Genomic DNA, 8,081 nt, shown 5'->3' on the forward strand with positions numbered 1-8,081 from the left:
TCGTATAAATCCCAATAGAAGTTGTTTGTTGAGTTGAAGCATTGCCTCTTCTCAACACTAGTGCTCACATTACCACACCTCCAACAACCATTTGAGATCAAGACAAATGCCTCTGACTATGTTATTACCCAACAGGGGCATTCAGTGGCATATCACAGTGAGACACTTTTAGACACAGTCCAAAAGAATCCTACCTATAAAAAGGATATGTTTTTCATTGTGCAGGCATATCAACAATGGAAGAATTACATTATGGGTAAGGAAATGGCCATCCACATAGAGCACTTAGCACTGTAGTTGATACAAACGCAAGGTAAGTTGCAGAATGATCGTCATCAAAAATGGTCGACATACCTGCAACATTTCCATTTCAACATGGATAGCACCAACAATGTTGCAGACTTCTTCAGCCAACCACTAGTTATGGTGCTAACCACTGTGATTGACTCTTGTGGGCATGAGACTGCAGGGTGGCTGCATCTTTACAAGAGTGATCGATAATTCAACAACACATGCCAGATGCTCCTCGAAGGAAAGCAAGTTCCAAATTTTCACCTCCAACATGCATTGTTAGGCCACCTCGAACACCTCTCTATTGCTTCAAGTGAGAATGCCAATATTATTTGGGAATCACACTACAATTGGGTCACTGGATGTTTTGGGGTAGATAAAATACTGCCGGTGCTGCAAAAGTCATTTTAATGGCTGAACCTTCGACAGGATGTTGGGAAGCACATCAGATCCTGCACTGTCTATGCCATTTCCAAACTGACCATCAAGAAGAAATGCCTATATACCCCTTTCCCCACTCCTAGTGGACCTTGGGCATCCATCTACGTGTATTACATGTTAGTTATTCCTTCTACTAAGCATGGAAATCACTGCACTTTCGTGGCCATCAATAGATTATCTAAGATGGACATTGAGGCATCCTACAAGAAGAACATCGCAACATAAGCCACTGCTAAGATCTTATTTGAACTAGTGTGGGTACATTTTTTTATCTCACGATCCATTATCTCATATCAGGACAACAATTTTCTAAGTACATTTTGGTCAAGTCTCTCATCGATGTTTGATACCAATCTCACTAAGTCCACGACTTTCCACTCCCGAAACGATGGCCAAACAGAGGTCATCAACAAGATGATCGTACACATTATGTGTATGTAAAATTTGAAGCATCCACACACATGGGATGACATCCTTCCCTATGTCGAGCACAACTACAAAAGAGTTCTCCATAGCTAAACTGGGAACAAGAACTTTCAAGTGGGGTTTGGATTCGAGTCACTATGTCCCATTGATGTGGTCATACCATTTGCATCTACTGAGGCAAATTCAACTCATATCAAGTTTGAAGCTGACAAGGCTAACAACTTCATCTAATGCATTCAACACATTTGCCAGCATCTCCATCATAGCAAGCTTTTCCCACTCTAGTATGGGCCTCACAATATCATTAAGGTTGTGGGGGAAAATTCCTTCGAGCTTAACATTCCACCATTCCTTGGCTTGCATTTAGTGTTCAATGTGGTCCGCCTTCGAGCATACTTCCTACCATTACTAGACACATAAGACATTTAATACCAACTCACACCAACAGAGTTAAACCTAGACTACATGCAACATGCCACAACTGATTAGATCATGGATACATAGATCAAGAACACTCACCAAAAAAAGATCCAACTCCATCGGGTTGTCAAAGTTGGCCAACTCCTGCACTAAGGAAAGTGGCTCACCAAGGTTCTGGTTCAACAGAGCTTTCCCTATCTAATGGAGGCACTCAACACAATGGGGACCATTGCTTCCTAAGGGCGAAGAACTAATCCAAGTGGATATTAGTGGCCATCCGCCTATTCCACTTGGACCCCACCATTGGTTTTTTTCAGTTTCCTTAATTGTAGCACGAATTACTATTTTTGGAATTTTTTCACGTCTTAAACTTCTGGAGTTGTTCTAATGGATTAAAACACATTTTTATTCAAAACGAAGAGATCAGAAAATTCTCTAACCAATTTTTTACTCCGTTTCTGACCTCTCCTTTGATATCTTAGAAACGAGGTATTATGATAGCTAAACGAAGATCATATGCCAAAGAGATGACCCCAGGAAGTTAATATACCAATTTACCCAAACAGGGCCCACAATTTTCGTGTTTTATCTCCTAGAGTTAGGTTTTCGGATGTTTATGGTTTTCCATTGTTTCTCAATAATAATTAGGTCTTTAAACCTCATTGTAACATAGTTCACAGGCATGTATCCACCACATCTCTTCTCAGAGATTAGCTACCATTACCTGGGCTAGTTTATTTCCTTTTCAATACGTAAGCATATTTCAGTTATATGATATTAATGAAATGAAGTTTTTATTTTGGATGCATCTATGTGTTTATGTGTATATCTATATTTTTTGGCATTCTTCCATAAGCCTCGATCATGATGCTCCTTTTCTCATAGCTTAACCCCCAACCACATGCATGTAAAGGCCTCCATGTGGGTATAGGCCTCCAAGCGCATGCACAAAACTGCCTCCATGTGGTTGTGACCCAATATTCATAGTTCAGAGGGTGAAGTCCTAAGATCCAAGCAAAACTTTCAGGCCAACCTCCATGCCACTACCGAAAATTTACGAAGACTTGTGAAAATAATAAATGACATAATAACAAGGCTAAACATTAAAACTTGGGTCAAAACCTTGACCTATACTAACTAGAGCATACTATAGAATTTTTTTAAACACATTGTAAACATGTATGCTACATGTCATGAATTCATATATAAGTGTAAATCTCCACTCTTTAGGTGTAAATGACCGAGAATGTGTAATTCCATCTCAAGTAGGTCCAATGACACTTGTTATACCATGTGTTCATCAACCATTCAAAAACTTATCAAAGCATAATAAGAGTCATAGCTAGACCACATGGTAAACCATGCTTATAACCATCATATAACCAAATTATTAACCATGAAAAAACAACCATCAAGCAACATAATAACAATACAAATGTTCATAGTTTACACTAGGAAAGTAGCTCTTATTAACATATGCAAAATCCAACCAAGTTAGGGACTTCCATGTACCACCCGACCATAGATTGGATTGAACTAAATATTTATTTCATCCAATCGCTCATGTTCCATATTCCATGCATGAATGTGGGATCTCAATACATAAATAATGAAATATTCCCTAAGATTAAACCACCTCCACCCTTACCTACTTCAATATCACCAAAACTGATCAAGAGATCATGAAGCCCAAACAAGCTTAGATTCCTCAAAATTTATTGACCATTACCTTGAAGAATTTTCTTATCTCTACCCACCTATTGAGGGCTTCTTGAAGATTAAACCTCCTCCACCCTATCCCTTGAAATTCTTTAGATCACCTCACTCAATATCGCAACACACAATGGCTATCAAGGATATGGAAAGGAAAGGATGCAACTAGTGTCAAACAAGTAAAAGTCCATGCAAATTACAAGAAATAAACCAAACGAACAAATGCATATATCGTACATTCACACCTGAGCTAGGAAATTTAATGTTCAAGTTGTTACATACAATATCTTTGTGCTGAAGCTGTTGATCCAACCTTCCCCTTCTCTTCCTTAGCTTTCTTTTTCTTGTATTTTCCAAGTTCTTTCTCTCTTTCATTTTCAATAGCTACTCTAAAAGTCAAAAAGACATGTCAATTGTTTATGATGTTCCTTTTTATCATTGAGGCCTCTATATTCTTGATTTTCCTTGATTTTTCCTCTAATTTCCCGTACATGAAAATATATGTCTCCCCGCCTTCGTTTTCTCCTATTTCCTTTGTTTTCATAATTAAAATTCTAATTATTGTTTCTTTGCGTTTGTGAGTGCCTTTGACAATTTCCTTAGCCATAAATAAACTTAAAATGATACCCACTATAATGTCTTCCCACTTTTCAACTTGGAATACATGTCCAATGACCTTGCTATTATGTTTTTCACATGGAAAATTAATGATAGCATGTTACATTTATCCTGATTTATAATTTTATGTAACCTCATGAAGTGATATTTGATAAAAGAATGCACACAAGTGAGAATAACTACTATATTGATTAGAATTGGTAGAGCCAACAAACTTTACACTACCTATAATTTGTAAAACTTACCAGGATTCATTCATGGTGCGTATTTGTGCTTTAACAAATCCTCAAAACACTATGAACACCTTTGTCTACCTTCTTTACTTGTTCATATTTCTACCTCCTTTACTTCAAGCCTAACCACAAACCATTAAGTCATTCTTAATAAAATATACTAAAATTGTTTAGTAGGAGATAACATTATATATATTAAATGCATGTCACATTTGTTCACTAAAATAGAAATGAATTTAAAAACCAAGAAACAAAGAAGTCACCTTTTTATTATATGCCTTGGGTCAGTTGGGGATGCATGTAGATCAAGAATAAGCTCATTGTAAACTTCCAATACACTTACATAGATATCATATTTAAATCATTCATTCCTTTCATTAGACATGGTAGAGATATAACATATTTAAATCATTCATTTCTTTCATTATACATGAAATATCTCCTCCAATGTGAAATATTTTTCTCCCCTATTGTCACGAGTTCCCTCCATGGTAAATGTCTTAACAATTCTAGTTTTCTCACAGGAAATGCTAAACACATTATACCCAATTGACATGACAACTAGTGCGATCTTGCCAAAAAAAAAATTGGCCGTGGAAATAACTCTAAGTATTAATAATAAATTTCGTATCCAAAAGATATTATTTTTTATATATTACCTTCATCATATTGAATAGTAAAAACAAGATCAAATTTAAACACCTCCTTTAACCATTAATACATTGTCTCTAGTTGTATCAAACTCTACTAAAGAATCTCTCATTCAAATTTCTCCGTCACTGAATGAATGACGTCTACATAATATTATGATGTTTGTTTGGTGAAAAGAATGAGAAAATCAAGTTATATAACCTACTAATCCTTGTGTTATACACACAAAAAAATGAAAACAAAAACTTTCATGTAATCTCCAACACTTTATTATAAATTTTTTTCCTTTCCATTTCCTCTATGTTGAACTTCCACTTCATGTACTCACATTTCAAAACTGCAGAACTTAACAAATTCATTAAATCTAATAAGATATTAGCAACTATTTTCTGAAAAACAATTTTTTTATCACCCTTACCCAAAGATTACACAACAAATGTCATCCCAGCAATGTACCACTAGTACATTTATTTGCCTCTTCCAAAATTTATAATAATTTCTCTTTAGTATTTGCTACCAAGTATTACACAAGATTATTTATAGAATATCTTATGAGCTGAAATATAGGAAGAATGCTCAACTTAAATTTGTACGCTAATATTATCCAATACCTATCTTACTTGAATTTTCACCTTCAAGTCTTGAAGTGATAAAGCCCAATTTTTTCTTTCATTGGTATGTGTCTTGAAGCTCCATTAACTAAGAAGTTTGACCTTACAAATTTTTTACATCATATAATTCCAATTTGTTGTCTTATCAGTAATAAGAAAAAAAAATCAATTTGTTTCACATATACATTCAACACGAAATGACATGTTATTGAGTTCAATCCTCAAATTTTCATTTTGACTATTGGAGTCACTAAGGGACATCCAAACCTTGTGGAATTCATTTTTGTTCAACTCATACTCGCTAATAAGCTCTTCAATTGTCCTCTCAAACTTAGTTGTACATTTGGGAGTTTTCCTTCCAATCTGTGAATAGGTCAATAAAACTAATGAGAATCCATCAAAAGACTATTTAAATGAAGCACAATGATGTTTTCTCAAGCATATTTAAATACCCTATGTTCCGATTTTTCATGGATCCTTGCAATCTGGAATCGAGCATTCAAATGTCAGCCATTTGGATTTCCTATAAACACATCAACACTACTTTTGAGAGTGTTAGGACTTCCTGCTTTCTGTGATCTGGCTTCTGGACTTGCAACATGATGCATCATCAAATTAGAATAATGAAACATTTCACAAAAATTTATTGGGAAAATGATAAAGCCTGTAATTGTAGTAAAGCTTAGTTGGATATCCCTAAGAGAAGGGAATCATTGCAAGGTTATTTGAGATTTTCAAGAGCTGAGAAATCAAGTTATTTTAGAAAAATATACCAAATTTGAGTGCAAATCTAGAATATAACGTGAATAGTTGCAAGGATGTTTTGGTTGCTAGAATGGTACATACTAGCTAGAAATTCCTCTAAGTGAGATTTTGTTACTTAATCTAGAATATAATGTGAATAGTTGCAAGGATGTTTTGGTTGCTCGAGTGGTACATGCTAGCAAGAAAATTCCTCTAAGTGATATTTTGTTACATCCAATGACATGGAACATTGCCCAAACTTCCTCCCATAAAAAATGACTTGGAAATTGGTTCTTATTGGAAGGATTCCCATGATCATCAAATAAGCATGCTAACCAATTCTGAATACTAGGGTCAATTTTCAACATGGTGTAAAAACAAGGTGTGGAGATTGATTGGAAACTACTAGGAGATATAAGTAAAAGTGAGGCTGGAAGAGAGGTGTTGGATCATCACAACATTATCATTTTTACCTCCTTCCACCATAGCTTGGACTAGCTTCTTAGATTCCTTCAATTTGCCTTCTTTTCATAAAACCCCAAACCATCTATGATAAATAAAAACATCTAGTTTAAATCCATCTTCAAACATTTTGCTAAAGATCCTAAAGGTTTCTTCTAGTTTACCCAATTTTAAATACTCGTCTACTAGAATTACATATATGACCTCATGAGGATCATATCATTCTGCCACCATCTCATCTAACAACCTCTTGATACCTGCAATCATTCCCTTTTTGAAGTACTTATACAACATTGTGTGTTATACCACAACATATGGCCTACATCCCTTTACCACCATGATCCAAAAAGCCTCTTCAATTCCTACAATTCACCATTTTCAACATACCCACTCATCTAGATTTCATATGAGGCGCCATTAGTGCTTATATTCTTCTCTCCCATCTTATCAAAATACTCTAAGTCCCCTTGCATCTGATCAACCTTCTATAACCCATTGATCATCACATTATACAACATAATAGTCAATTTGAACTTCTTAGGAATAAAGGAAAACACATCCAATGGCCCTTGAACCTCTTATGCCTTGAAATGTACCCAAATCAAATTACAAAAAATTAGTTCATTGAATTTTGAACCCCATCCCATGCCCTCGAAGTACAACTCATCCGCTTGTTGCATTGCTTCCCCCTTCACAAAACCCTAATAGTAGTAGAATATGTAGGAGGATTCACCCCTTGGAATTTCTCTAACATTTGCCTAAAAATCCTCAACACCTCCTCTTTCTTGTTGAGCCTAAAATGGGCCTTCATTAAATGACTGAAAGTTAAAGTACCTGTTGTCATCTCTAACTCGTACATGGATTTCAGCATATTGAACGAGGTTTCCATGTCTAGCCACTCATAATTCGGGCTTAGAATTATATTATATGTAATGAGACTTGGGAAAACACCAGCTTGTTTGATAAATTTATAAATAAAAACAACATTATTGTTATGACTTTCTCGGTGTAGGTTGCCAACAATGGAGTTGTAGGTGGAGACAATGGGGCGATAATTAGAGTACATGGAATTCTCGATGTTGAGCATGGCCTCATTGAGATTTTCAGCCTTACGTGGTGTTTGTATGTAGCTGAGGAGGCTCAGGCAGTCGTCCAACAGGGTATTAACGACCCCTAGGAGCTTCTAGTTTTTGTTAGTCATGGCATCCATTTGGACACACTCATGGTTACACTATAGAGTGTTCAAGGGTGGCTCAATGCCGATCTTCCTCTTGTTGTGGTGCGCCTCTCAGCTATTGCATGCAAGGCCAACTGTGATGTTTCCACAATTCACATGCCTCACATCAATGTTGTCGTCAATGATGGTGATGATGAACCACCATGTGTTGGGTATACGAGTGAGAAGGAATGGATATTCAATATATGGGTGAGAAAGAATGGATATTCAAACTTCTAATGAGCCTCCTATTTT

General features: G+C 35.9%; 1 pseudogene; it reads right to left on the reverse strand.

The window, feature by feature from the left end:
- Nucleotides 1-6,553: 6,553 nt before the first annotated feature.
- Nucleotides 6,554-7,128, reverse strand: LOC149170893 (uncharacterized; annotated as a pseudogene).
- Nucleotides 7,129-8,081: the final 953 nt, after the last annotated feature.

Source organism: Pinus tabuliformis, chromosome 4_2 (assembly GCF_031772625.1).
Source record: "Pinus tabuliformis cultivar Carrire ecotype Pingquan chromosome 4_2, CPIR1, whole genome shotgun sequence".
Classification (NCBI taxonomy): Eukaryota; Viridiplantae; Streptophyta; class Pinopsida; order Pinales; family Pinaceae; genus Pinus; species Pinus tabuliformis.